The sequence below is a fragment of the Lasioglossum baleicum genome, chromosome 9 (genome assembly GCF_051020765.1).
Source record: "Lasioglossum baleicum chromosome 9, iyLasBale1, whole genome shotgun sequence".
Taxonomy (NCBI): domain Eukaryota; kingdom Metazoa; phylum Arthropoda; class Insecta; order Hymenoptera; family Halictidae; genus Lasioglossum; species Lasioglossum baleicum.
Window position 1 is genome coordinate 14,578,881 of NC_134937.1, and position 14,506 is coordinate 14,593,386.

At 46.5% G+C, this 14,506-nt stretch overlaps 1 protein-coding gene across 5 annotated transcripts in view; it reads right to left on the reverse strand.

The window, feature by feature from the left end:
- Positions 1-14,506, reverse strand: part of Shrm (shroom) — a 247,686-nt gene that overhangs the window by 55,087 nt on the left and 178,093 nt on the right. The window lies entirely within an intron of this gene.

Sequence of the window (14,506 nt, forward strand, 5' to 3'; positions counted from 1 at the left end):
CATATTGATAGAATTATTGATCAAGAAGCATATTGATGCGCGCTTCAATATAGTAATTGTAAGCTTCACTTTTTTGTTACTGATTGCCAAAGATTGCCAAAGATACAATATTTTTGATTTCAACTTCTTGGTTGGACAGCACAAACGCTGCACCACGGGTGAATAAATATTCAGAAAGATCCCTTCATTAGCAACGTTTTTCCACATTGCTTAGCGAGCCCATCGATACGCAGCGTGTTGTCAGGAGCCGAGATTTAATCGCGGCTCGAATGAATACTTCGGCGATGTTTATTACGCGAGAAGGATAATCGCGCGGCGGAGGACCTCTGCCGGCGTCCTCGTCCTTTCAGCTATAAACTCTCGCTTCGTAACTTCGGCAGTTGTAACATATAAATTCCGCGTAGCCGCGTTCACGGCTACGGGGCTGCTTCGCCCGCCGCTTGCTCATAACTAACGAGCGTTGTCCTCCTAGGAGGCGAATTACGGCCGCAGATGTTGCAACCCGCGAATCACGACCGCCACACCGTGTAATAATCCGCGAAGACCAACCGCCCATTTCAGAATTAATTCGCGAGTCTTGTTACTGCCTGATCAATCCCCTGCGATTCAAACGTCGTCTTAGTTTTTCGATTTTGGAACGTTCTTTCGAGAAAATCGATTAAGTACGTGATGTGCCTTCTGTTATCTACTCGACAGTCTGTTATCTACAATGTGGAGATAGCAGGGTCGCGTTCAGGATCTCCTCGATGACGAATGGAATCCACGGGGTCAAACCAACGAACCGAGGAAGCGACGTAAGAAAGGAAGGGAAAGGACGGGAGAGGCGAGGAAGAGGGACGGAAAAAGAGAAGAGAGCCGGGCAGGCTGGTTTCACCTTATTTTTATGGCCGCGCACGGGCAAAAGGTGCATACACGGCTGAGTAATACAGCGGGCGCAGTCGCATGTGCACTGGCACCGTTACTTTTTATCGTGCTGGGTCCTCGGAGAAGCGACACCGAGCCAGAACAATTCGACCAACATACGCAAAAATTTTTACCCACTTTGGACCTAAATTACACTTCAGTACCTAATGATTCGAGCTGCTGGAAAATTAGAATTTGTTCGTTTGCAACTATGGATCGCAAAGAATAATATTCGTGTTTAGCGGAGTTTGTTTGGAATGTTCGTCACGAGTCTGGCTCGTGATTGTACAGGAAGGAGTTAAAAATGTATTTTTAGAGGAATTATTCTCTCCTGTCGGCACAGACGTCTATTCTGGCGCCATGGGTTGGACGTTCAACGAATCCAAGACGGAAGAGACGGACATTCGTTGGCCAGGCCGGGCAACTTTCCAAAACGCAGCCAGACCCCTCGCACTTTCCACCTTCACAGTATTTAGATTGTGGAGTTATGGCTCAGTGAAGAAGACGCGTGCTGTTACGCTGACATTCAGGGCTCAAATGTCGCCGGAATGGTACAAATAGGTGATCCTGTAGCGGAGAGTGAGAAATGAAACTTTGAAACCATTAAAATTGCAACAGACGACGGCATTTTTCTTGTTGCTTTCACGTCTTTGCTTGGATATTTTTATTTTGCATAAGAATCAGCGAGGTGTTTGAAAAATGAGCTATAAATAATTTCTCATACAGGTCGCAGCACGCCTCAATTCCCCACAAAGAAATATCTTGTAAAAAGCAGAAACTCGCACACAAAGTGCACATTCCTCTCACAATACGTCGCACAGAAGGCTGGTATGCAGATAAAAATACCGGGAAAGAAACTCGAGCGACTCTCACGGGTAATTCCACCGAGAGAGCACCGAGCAAGTTAACCACGAAAGGTAGCTGCTTTTTAATTACCCTGTTATCGGGCGACAATATCCCAAACAAAACGCGTCACTCGACAAACAAAGAACACGGTTCTAGTCCTCGCCGAATAGCTCGTAGCAGGCAGGCTTATTATCAATTTCGTTATCGATGCACTTCCGTGGACAGCTGGAAAAACAACTCTGTAGAAAGTGCGTTTACACTTCGCTCTCGTACAAATGACAGATTGCGAAAACGGGGGCAGAGTCTCCGCGATATTTTTCTTATCTTAATGCGCTCGCTTTTGGAGGCGAAACATGTTTTGGAGCCGGTACAGTGTACAGGGTGTTTCAAAATTATACGTTGGGACCACTATAGTGACTCTGCACCTCTAGATAAGTGGAGATTTGTTACAAAACTGGACCGCAAAATTCACTAGTCCTATTTTTACATTTACGAGGCGTAATTTGCATTATTCGGCAGCTTGTAGTTGTCACTGCTTTATGGAAATAGCTACTAGAATAATGCAAATTACGCTTCACCCATCCAAACTTATAATTTTGAAACGTCCTGTACACACGTCCCAGAAGGGTTGGGTGAGCACTACCGTGGTGGAGCGAAGGGAGAAAACAAAAAGGTGGACTCGATGGCGAAAGTTCGTGTTCCGAGAGCCGACTAATAGGACACCCACGCAAAAGATGTGTATAGTTAGCGGGTGTACACCTTCGAAAACGAGCGTGGCCTCCCTATCCGTGCGTTTATCGGCGATCGGGAACGAACACGAGCCAAGAAAGACTTTCTCTCGGACCGTCCGAGATTCCCCGGCGCAGAACTGACGACCTTCGATGCATTATCTCATCGTTCGCGCCGCATCGCATCGGGGGCCAGCTAGTCAAGATCGAAAACACTTTCTCCGCGCGAATTTATCGCGGCCGAGAGTGCTTTAAAATTGCATTCCGCTAAGGTCGACCCTGCCGACACGCTTGTCCTGTCTGTCCGGGATGACACCCGCCGATTAAATACCTCCGAGTATTTTTAACGACGCAGACGAGTCGTCGTACGCGAACTTTTCTTCCGGGAACCTGCTGCGAGCCCGCGAAAGTGTTTTCGACGATAAAAGAAATATTAAAAAATAACAGAACCATTTTCTGGTGCCAAACACACCTGTAAAGTTTCAACCCATTCTGTCCATCCAGATGGTTAAAAAAAATTCCCAAACACATCACTCGCGTTAAACACGAGAATGTATAAAAACAATAAAACCATTGTATGTCTCGGCCACAAAAAATTCTATTCCGTTCTCGAAACAATATCACACATACCCATAAAATTCGAAATCGTTCCGTCAATCTTCCTAGCTGAAAAAAAATATCCCAGAGATCTTGATTCTCCGACTGTCAAAAGTCACCCTCGAGCGTCGCTAAATATACGCGCGGCGATCGTTAATGGAATCGTCGGCGGCCATTAAACCCGTGGATCGTTTCTCCGTTCCCGGAGGTAAATCATCGTCTCGGGGCGATGTCGGTGCGTTTCATACGTCCGCAACACTTCCGATATAACTGTCGTGTCGAACACGCGTTCGCTATTCCCGGAGCCATTCGGGGAGAATCTTTTTCTTTTCTCGTCCGGTCGATCTCGATTTCAACGGTGCGTCGGTATCGCGGGGGAAAAACAAACCGCGAATCGCTGGCTCCATTGTCCATTAATCTTGCCACGCGTCCTTTCATTTGTCGGCGGGGTTTAATAAATTCAGCGGAGCAGCGCTCGTGTAATCCCGCGGCGCCGAGCGTGTATGTATATTCGCTGGCTCGCTGTCGATTAGATCGAGATCCGCGAGATGATCTTTATGGCTCCGGTGAGCTCACAACGTCGATGTCTCCGCCCCGTTCTGCACCGAGACATTTTGCTCGACGGATTCCTTCAGTCCGGCTCATTCCGGTGAGATCATCGCCGTTGTACAACACTTTTCGTTGCCTCCGATTCGAATGGTCGCGACCAGTTGTTCAAAGAAAACGACGAATTTTTTTACAGTTTGTAAGTGTTGAATTCAAGTAGAGATGCTTTTAATCAATCTACGAGAGTTGTGTAATTCAATTACATTTTATATACACAGTATGCTGTGTATAATTCGAGACTTTCACTTAATTTAATTGCTAATTACGCGAATCATGCGTGTAATCGAAGTACAATGTAAACTTCTATTTGTAATTATAATTCGTGAAGTGATTCAATTGTAATTGAACAAAACTTTGTCTGGAGCACGGGCATGCTTCTTTGAGAGCAGCGAAGCCACGCCCACTTAGGGACCACACCCCTAATGAAACCAAAAGCTAGAATAAGTAAGTCTATCGTCCACATTGAACTTGCAACCTAGCGACCTCCTTTTTTACCATCATTTGTCCTGGAACAATGGCTCCGGGAGGCAATTAGGAGCTCGTTGCCTGTTTCGAGAGGTCGAAATTCAGAGCTCGATCCTCTCGAGCGATCCTTTCCGGCTGGAGTTCGCCTTCGTTCCAAGCGAAGTGTCGCGATCGTCGGTCACGGAGAAAGAGTTCGCGGCGGCAAGAACAAGGCATCGGGTGGACAACAATGACAACGACGCGACGAGGAAGACAATGGGCAGCGAGTCGAGACCGGCCCCGACACCGGACACGATCTCACGGGAGCGTCTCGAGGAACGGTATCCGCGCGGCGACACTCTATCTTACGAGTAAATGGTTAAATTGCCCGACATTATTAACGCAAGTAATTTACCGTTAGAGCGCGTGGCAACAGAGATCGCTCAACAAAACGTTTGGTTTTCGAGATACACGCACGACTCGATCGTTCTTCCTGATCGCGAGCGAACATCGGAAAAAAAATTACACGCCCTCGTTGCTGCTCGCACCTGGATAAACAAGCGCGCGCTCGCGCGCTCCACCCACACGACAGTCGACGCTACCTTTCATCGTTGACGGTTCCATTCCGCTCGCGCAGCCCAGTTTCGTTTAATTAGTTCCTGTTAACGTGTACTGGGTGCGCCAAAGAATTTTACATACTATGTATTGAAACTAGAAATCATTTCTTTACGGATTCGCTAAATCCTATCAAAGATAAAAAGAGCTGGTGGACAAAGCCCGTTTCCAACACGCAGTTTAAATGGAAGCCTTGTTTATGGTCGTCCCCAGACATCATGGACGACGCATCACCGTTGCTCAGGGTAGTTTACGACGCATTCGCCTCTTTATTGCACGGCGATTTCGCACGTGGCTCGCGCGACCACGTGTTTTTCCGAAGGGAAACATGGGGACCACCCATCGCAATAATAAAGCCGTTCCGAAGACCGGGACACGTGCTGCCTGACGAGAATACGCCGCTGGAACGCGTGGCCGGCAGACTTGATCCCGTGCCAGGTCTCTCTACGATCTTTCGACCAGCAGCCCTGACTACGGCCAAGGTGCTCGACCATAAGCTGGAATCCGGCGGTAATGTTTCGTGGAAGAGCTGGCGAAAGGAGCTGAATGCAGATCGTCCGAATGCTACGCCCAATTTTATCTGATCGGCCCTCTGTTGGGGCCCAGATGGACGGGGTAGATTGCTTGACCTTCGTTCATCTTGCAGAGTTTGATGTCGTTCTGACTGAATTTGTGTTTGGAATGGAAGCAGAAAATTTTATCAATATCTTCATCGCGAGTCTGACTATATGTTATAGTACAGGGTGTCACAAAAAATTATATGTCGCGGACACCGTAGCGCGATTCTACACCCCCGATTTAGTCGAAAGTGACAAAAGAAACCAGAATTTTTTAGACTTAAGGGTTTTAAGCTTAAAAAAATTTTGTTTCTTTTGCCGTGTTTTTCACGGTCAAGGACAATTTGATGTGCGGGGGCTCCTTAAGATTAAAAATTTTAAATCTTAAAAAGATCTTTAATCTTATAAAAAAATTTGGTGTAATTTTTTGCCTAGTTTTTCACGTTCAAGGTCACTTTTGCTGAGGGTTCCTTACGTCATTATCGACTAAATCGGGGGTATAGAGTCGCGCTATGTTGTGACACCCTGTACATACAAGCGGTTCATATTTTGAAGATTCTTTGAATGGGAAACAACGAGGACCAGCTGTTGTAGACACGTCCGAGGAAATCGTTGATCGCTCGCTGGCTGGAAAATTGCCGAGGGTCAGTGACACCCGACAAGCAAACCGCGACCACTCGTACCTGCTGAAGACCCCCGTAGAACCGCAGGTACCCGACCAGGCGGGTAGCTCACTTATTTGCCTCTAACGTGGCCTCCGAAGGTAGAACGCGAGCGGTCGTCGCCGGTTGGTATAAATAGGATGAGTAGATCTATGTCTGTTGCTTGTACTCGCCCTCCCGGAAGCCGAGATGATTTTGGAATAGCGGGGAATGCGGAAAAGTGGCGAACCGCGGGCCAGCGCTTCGCGAAACCGGAGGAGAGTCAGATTTATTTGCCTTTTTGGATGTATGGCGCAAATATCTGACATGTTCTAGAGAATTCTTTCTATTTTACTTTTCACTTAGCCAATTGCTTTATGGACAGATAAAATCCCCGACGACGATTTTTGACAGTGGTTCGTTTTTGCTTTATGACTATAGTTCTCGACGGAACAAGACCTTGGGTCCGCAGTTGAATTTTACTGCGCATTGTACAGCATCGACAAGCTCACATCTGGATCGTTGATGCCTCGGAATTTATTCAGAGCTGAGCCGAACCCCGAAAATCTTTCTACGTGCGGATTCTGGCAAACAGATGACGGCAAACACACCTGGCAAACAAATGTTCCGATCCCGTACCTGGATTTACTGAACAGCTTCATAAACTCTGGAGAGTTTTTCCTTGTTCCTTGAATTTCACAGAGGATAAATAAGATTCTAGCATCGGATACCATAAAATAGTAGAGACTAAAATCTCAGTCATCCACTCCCACAAAAACTCATAAAAATCGTATTTTACAATTTTCACACTTCACCAACGTGTTCACCAGCTAACACGAATTTTATCGAACGATCACGAACATGTACAACATTACTGCTCTAAATGCTATAAAATCGTAGACTTAAAAAGTCGGTCACCACTCCCACAGAACTCAATAACGTGTTCGACGCCTAATCTCAATTTTATTGAAGAAAGAACACGAGCATCGACACATTGCAGCTACCATAAAATCGTGAACTGAAAAAGTCGGTCGCACACGCCCACGAATCTCGGCGAAATGGATCAACTATGAGGACTCTGTCCAAGGAGAAACACACACTTTGTCTGTTCCACTTGTACCGTGTCGAAGGAAGTGGAAAGTATTCCGCGGAGCGGAGGATTCCACGCGTACTCTTCGCATGCTAAGTGATATACGTTGCTACATAAAACCGACCGCGAGAGTATTATAAAATCTCCAGGGAAACGGTGATGTTCGTAGATCGCTCGGGAAAAGAAGCGACCGAATCAGTGTCTGAGAGATCGAGGGCAGGAGAGGGATTTTATTACGCAATTTATTGCGCGACCCGGCGTCCGCGTGCATAATTTACAAAGTGGCTCGCGAGAGAAAGTTATAATCGTTATAGTACAACGAGCGATTAATTAAGCCGCTATCAGCTGCAATAACTGAGCTATCTGTCGAACACCCTGCTGTGGTAGGCGAGGCTGTTCACCAAATAGAAAAGTTTATCAAAACACTCGGCTCGCCGACTCAATAAATTCTTTGCGCCTCGTGTATCGATACCGAAACGATCAAGTTCCTATCGATAAAGCGAATATCGTTGCAGTGTTGCACTGAAAATATATTTCCGTGAAATATTGCTATAATAACATTATCGTAGCGTTGCATCGAGGTTCAAGGCTTTGATGTGGTATTACAGTTTCCTTTCGGCACTAGTCTTTTTCAAAATTCTGAATAGGCTAACCCAGCCGAGCACCCCAAATATTGCACCGTGTATTAGCTTGTGCATTCCTAGAGCGGCTGGTCGGGTCGGATTCTGATTCGCAGGCGGCGGGGTTGCGAAATTCGGGATCGTTTTTTCCTCCCTTCCGTTTCGACGTTAATCAGCCAGGTTAATGAAGGCATGCTTCGCTACCAGTATCGCCGTCGCTCCTAAACTCGCTCGGAATTAGTCGGGATTGCATGCAATTGACCCCGTTCCTTAACAAGTCGTCAAACGAGTCTCGCCACGCACCAAGGGAGGACGTTACACGCTTTGGAAGGCTGCATAGAGACGCATAGAGATGGATGGAGAGAGGGAGGGAGAGACTCAAAGGAGTGCACTGTGCACTGCGAGTTCCTCGGCCGACGAAAGTACTTCTGCTGAAACGAATAGCTGCTCTCAGCGAGTCTCTTTTCACGTCCCGCCTCGGCCTACGTCGTTCTCCTTTTAATTGCCGTTGATAATTAGCAGACGCGGTGCGTCGCCGTTGCCTCACGTTGCTGTTGCGCCACCGCACCGGCCTCCAAGCGTCCGCGTCCGCCTCGCGAATAATCGTGCAAACGCGCCGGCAATTAGCGAATATTATAAAACGAACGGTTCAGGTGACCGGGCAACGGCTGACGGTACACCCAAGCGCAAAAGTGCGCCTGCACCTGCCGATTTTTTTAGCATCCTCTCAACCGACATTTTGTGCAAATTTCCGAGCTCTTGAAGGACGATGTCCTCGCATTTGTTTTAAGCGGAGGAGAATGAAACGGCAACCTGATCAAGTGAAAATCCTATAAATTTGATCTAGATTTTTGTGACTGACTATACGGTATCGTGGTTCGGATACAGATACCGATCGACTTAATTGCTCGATCCGAACAAGACAATAAAACCATATTAACCTCGGCACGAACTGTTCAATTCCGTAGCTTCCATCAATCGAGCAGCGTAATTAGCGATAAACGTGCACAGTCGGTAGATAATCAATCATACCGGTGATCAAGCAGACGGTATCCATTTTTCTTCACACCGAGCCGGACGCTTCGATAGCGAACGTGACTTCTACGGTTTCGAAATCGCTTATCAATTGCGCTGCGATCGACTAAAATAAACAGACAGGTTAAACAAGCCATAAATTCTTCCAATACGCACGATCGATCATGATAGATGTTCTTCTTGCTGGCTTTAAAAAAAGATTATTGATAATAATCTTTGCCAATACTTTTGGCTAATAAAATTTCTCATGTTATTAATACTTGGGTCACCGGTAAAGTGTAAGTGCTCTCGATACGATAAGAGTTCGGAATCGGAGAAAAACAATCGTTTTAACATTTCTGCGTAATCTTGTTATTGGCGGACTGATTGTACCTTGCTACTACTAATAAGATTAATCATGAATTCACTTAACAAGAAAATGAAACGTAACCAATTACCACGAAAATCAACGAAATGCTAGAAGGATGGAAACTACTGCTCCCTGTCCCAAGATAAAACCTCTTAATTGGTCCCATTACCTGAAACGACGATTTTATCGAGTCCGAACAGAAATAAAATCGTATCCAGGTCAAGATGAAACAGGGAATCGAGTTTCTAAAATCCTGTGAACAGTCCCTACCGATCTGATAATGAAAGATGTCCGAGGAAGGCGGAGAATAACCTTTCCAGATTCTCGGCAGCAACACTGTAACGAAATCGGACGAGAGCCGTGCTGGTCGTATGATAATACGATCCACCGTGTGCGCCTCTTTTTCTTCTCCAGCTATAGCCTTACACGATGTCACCCGACTTGGTTGAGAGAGAGAGAGAGAGAGAGAGAGAGAGAGAGAGAGAATGAGAGAATGAGAGAGAATGACGACGAGCAACCGGTGTTAAGCGATACCCGAGGCAGCCTGTTGGATACCCTGTTGAGGTCGCGGTCTTGCCTTTATACAGCCGCAGGTGTTTCGAGCGAAACGAGTTCTCTGCTCGAGTCCGGAGAGGAGCAAGAATGATGGAAATGACAGAAAATGGGGGAACAAGGTTGATCTAGGTCGCTCGATTGTCACGGCGACACTAAACAGCTTCGTCTACGCCTAACCACCGAGAAGCAAATGGCTGAAGAATTGGCTACCCGTTCTGTGACACTTGGAACGCATTCTTTACTTGATGATCGGCTACGGCAATTTTTACTTTGGCGTTCAATTAGATCGAAACTGCATAGGACTTGCTAGGTTGTCCGGGTGTAATTGCACTCAATTTTTTACGATTTTGATTCTAATTACTTGATTCTGATCAACTTACTAGGTTGTCCAGGTATAATTATTGTGTATTAAACTTTTGACGATTTTTACTCGACATCAATTCAATGGATATTGGTGTGAAAAGATTGATTTTTGGAAATCAATTGGATAGAAATTGCTAGGTTCTCCGGGTATAAAAAGATTGATTTTTGGAAATCAATTGGATACGACTTGCTAGGTTGTCCAGGTATAATTATTGTATTAAATTTTTAACGATTTGGACTCAACATCAATCCAACGGATGTCGGTATGAAAAGATTGATTTTTGGAAATCAATTGAATAAGACTTTCTAGGTTCTCCAGGTATAAAAAGATTGATTTTTGGAAATCAATTGGATACGATTTACCAACCAGGTTGTCCAGGTATAATTATTGTATTAAATTTTTTGATTCAACATCAATTCAATGGATGTCGGTATCAAAAGATTGATTTCTGGAAATCAATTGGATAAGACTAGATTGTACTCAATTTTTGACGATTTTGACTGAGTATCAGTTGAACGAATATCGGTAAGAAAATGTTGATTATTGGGAAGGTTTTCTCGAAGCGTGGGGATCTATGTGCTCTCGATGCAGAGGGAAGATGGGAACGCATCGTGTAAACAGGCGGCTCGTTTAGCCAGCGCTGTTTACGCGTCTGCCCGGACCAATTTACTCGCCGCCCACGCTCAATTATCAGAATTACACGCGTTTCTAAGAAAAAAGAGCCGTGTGCGTCCGACGGTGTTGCCTTGGGAACACGCGTCGTCCGATCTGGCACATGATTGACGTACGCGGCTGATCCCGTTTCCGATCTGGTTCGCTTTAATAAGACCGTTCTGCAGCTGGGCCGAAGATAAATGGTCGGCGAAGGTCAACGCGCGCATCATCGGCCATTATTCCTACCTTATAAAATAGAGCTGACCGGTGGGGGTAGATGAACTCTGATCACTGCGCGCAAGAACCATTTTCCAGTCTTAATAATTTTAATCAATTGACCTCAATTCAAAATATAAAATACTGAACCTAAATTTAACACAGAATATTGTGGTAAAAATGGTCAAGAAATTATCGCACCGGACGACCGAGAAGTAATCGTTCGTCGCGATTAGATTACAAGATCGAAGAGTATCTATGGCTGACTCGGCGCATTTTTCGCCAACTGCGATTTTATCGCAAGAAACGTAAATCGTGCGACTCCTCGAGTATCGCTGATTCCGCTCGAAGAACCTTTAATATTCTGCCGAGTTCGTGACTGTAAAAGGATGTCGAATGCTTACTCGATAAAAATGGATTTTCAACACAAAATTGGCCTTCAGACGTAAGCAACGGTACCTTGTACATCAGCCCAGTAGAAGACTAATGATTTTCATTATTTCTTTCCTCTTCCAAATTGTAGAAAGAAAGTACATATTTATTTACTTCTTCGTCTGACACGAGCCCTATAAGAAGATCAATCCACCGTCGATCCACGTCGACGAAAATTCTCACGCGCTAGACTGCTCCGTTGGTGAGCATAATCGAGCGGCGAGGAACAGGCCAACACGCCCCTGGTGCCAACACGCGGTAACCTTTTTTCTGACATTTCTACCTCGTGGCTCGGGTTCGCCGGAAAGGTTAAGCCTTCGCGGGCTCGAATACTCCGAAGAGGAGAGACAGAGAGACGAGGAGAAGAAGTCGAAGGAACCATCTCGTTGGCGAATGTTCGCGCCGCACAGTTGTCCGAATCGACGACGTTCTTCGGTGCAACTTTTCCAGTCTCTTATTACGTGGACACATGCTGGGTCGACAGCCGATGTGGCGGAGTAATAATTACGCTTGCCTCATTACTGTTGATTGGCCACTGTGCGAAACCACGTGTACGTGACAGCGACTGCCGTTCTTTTCGTAATTTTTGCTCGATGTTCTCTTTCGTAGATTTTCATTCGAAATAATACAATTATACATTCTTTAGAACCACAGCGGCCTCTTCCACGGATCTGTAACTCTTCCTGTCGAAGGTCGAAGCGTTTGCTCCTCGAACCGTGTCCCGAGGTCGGCGTCGGACGACCGCTCGACCGTCACAGAAGCCAAGCTAGCCACCCAATCAGAGCGAGAACGAAACAAAAGAAAGGTGAAACGGCTTATCGGCCCGTGGGATCGAGTGTACATCCTGTACCCTTCGCCTTCACCGTCTTCTCCTCGCGGCGCAATTATTATTAATCCATCGTTAATTTCCTCTCGCGCCATCGCTCGAATCCACTTGAACACCGCAGTCCCCTTCTGGTGAACGTCTCGTGACCCAAAAACGGACCGATAGACAAAGAGACAGCCGGATGGGTCACGAAACCGCCTTCGACCCCTCTCGTTTCCCAATCCTTCGATTCTGAACCCTTAGGAAACCAAATTGCCACCTACTGTGCCTCTAACACTCCTTAAGAACGTTCACAGTATCATACTCTTCATCACGAGCCTGACTCAATATTACGGGGCAAGGTATTAGGGTTAAATAGAGACGCGAATAAAATTGATTATACAGTCACGACACAAAACCCTAGTCCACGATCATCAGCCATGTGTGACTCCTGCAGGGAACGTCTCAATACAAAATTCTTCTCGACTCGTGAACTACTACCGTTCCACGGTCGCCGTCGAATAAATCATACGTCCGATAAGACCGTTTCTAAGCCACGTCCAAGTTCAGAGAATTATGATGCACAGTTCGCTAAGTAGATCACGCTAAGCTCGGAGTCACGGAATCGAGCTACGGGAATGAAGCGAACGAGTCACCGTGGACGCGTCTCGCGAATCGAGTGTCGCTCGTCTAAGAGGATCGATCCGGTACTGCAATTTCACCGAGGATTTAATTGAAACGGTGCATCATAATCGTTTCCGCGGGGCTCGACCGGCGACGTCGCGTCGCGTCGTTTAGGGCCTGAACGGTGGACGCGATTCAGGGAAAGTCACACGCTCGTAAATCAGCCGGCGGTAATGGGCACCGTTAGATTTGCAATGATAATCCGATGGTAATGCATGCGATTCGCTCGAGCGAGCGAACGAGAAGATAATTAACGACCGCGCGGTCCCTCTAACTGCGCCGAGGAGTCTCGAGAGCAATTCGCCGAACTATCGGCACACCGTCGACTCCACGATCCCATGGGGTATTTACGAGTTTGCGGACTGACGAAAAAGAAACACCGTCTTTCCGTTTCGTAGCGACGATAATCTCTGCGCGGCGATTCTTGCCCAACCATTCTTTTCAATGACCACTCTGCTGGCCGGGTCGATTTCGACTTTCGAATCATGAATTCGATGACCGGCCCTAAACACCCGGCCGCCATTTCTACGGGAGACCGTGAGAAACAATGGACGGAACCGTAAACCGCTTGCCAAGGTTCAGGATACTGTACCGTTCGACTGCGAGTCGTCAGACAAGACAGTAAAACTGGAACCTAGATTTTTTTAAGACTCCGACGTGTTTAGAGGGTAGCTAAAAGATTTTGCGATTTTCTCAAGGATTTATTGATCTGTGGGAACAATGCTAGTCTACGTCCTAAATCACCGGAGAACCAACGTAATCCAACAGGAATCTATTTCGTAAATGATCGGTGGAATCAGTGTTATCCTCTATTCTCGACTATCAGGGGATCAAGATGAGCCAACACAAATCCCAGTTTCAAATCTAAATGTCTAGCATCTAACGTCTAGCATCTGCCTACCGATCTATCGATCTCCCGGGCCACTTCCTCCAGAATAGATCCTCGAAATGACCGGTACCGTTCTCTTCGAACCACCAAAGAATCAATAAAACACAGGAATCCTCCTTTTTGAAGACTCCGTGTAGCATTATGTCCAATGGTCTGCGAAAGGGCTGTCAAAGGGTTGTCTGTCCGCCGGTTCTCCAGCGATCTATCGATCTCCCGGGCCGTTAATAAGCGTCTTATCGACAACACCGAGGGAATGCTCGCGGTTACCACTGATTCTGCTGATCGATCTCGGGATAAGCGGCCGAGACGTCGCGCAGCGGGTATAATGGATGACGTTGCGAGCGCGTCGCGCAGGCAGCGGCCATTTACCATTCAATTACGCCGCAATTACAGGATCGTGTGTGTTCTCTGATGCAGGTTTCGTCCGCGATCCACGGGATCTCTAATTGACGACCGGTTAAACAAATGTCCGCGGAGATCTCCGCGATATTGCGAAAACCAGTACCTTCAAGAACGTTCCAAAAACCAAGCGGTGTCTTTGCCACTGATCATCGTCGGAGACGTTCCTGCAGTACGCAACATCGAATCGGCGAATAAACGTCGCCAGGAATAATGTGACGAGCTTGTCGGAACGGCTAAAAATCTGGTAATCGCGAAAATGTTTGCGGAAAGAGTACATTTTAACCCTCGCCGGGCTTCTCCGCTGACCAATTCAATTTGTTACTTTGGAATTAACGGAACGGCACGCAGATAACGCGATGGGGACATGAATAAATGTTGTACAGATCTTGTGGTTTGTAAGACGAGAGGGATGAGATACAGACAAAATATTCTTACAGTTCTAGTAATGACAATGGACCCATTATAAGCCCCCAA